Below are 457 nucleotides of genomic sequence, written 5' to 3' on the forward strand. Positions count from 1 at the left end.
CACAAAACCAGTCATGAGGGTCAATTTTTTTAAAATTGAGATTTCTACATCATCTGAAGCTGAATAAATGATCTTTCCATTGATGTATGGTTTGTTAGGATCGGACAATATTTGTCTGAGATACAACTATTTGAAAATCTGGAATCTGAGGGAGCAAAAAAATCTAAATATTGAGAAAATCTCCTTTAAAGTTGTTCAAATGAAGTTCTTAGCAATGCATATTACTAATCAAAAATGAAGTTTTGATATATTTACAGTAGGAAATTTACTAAATATCTTCATGGAACATGATCTTAATATTCTAATGATTTTTGTCATAAAAGAGAAATGTATAATTTTGATCCATACAATGTATTGTTATCTATTGCTACAGATATACCTGTGTTACTGATGACTGCTTTTGTGCTGCAGGGACACAGATGTAGTTCAGTCGGGGACGCCGCTGATCTCAACAATA

The sequence above is a fragment of the Barbus barbus genome (genome assembly GCF_936440315.1).
Source record: "Barbus barbus genome assembly, chromosome: 7".
NCBI classification, from domain to species: Eukaryota; Metazoa; Chordata; class Actinopteri; order Cypriniformes; family Cyprinidae; genus Barbus; species Barbus barbus.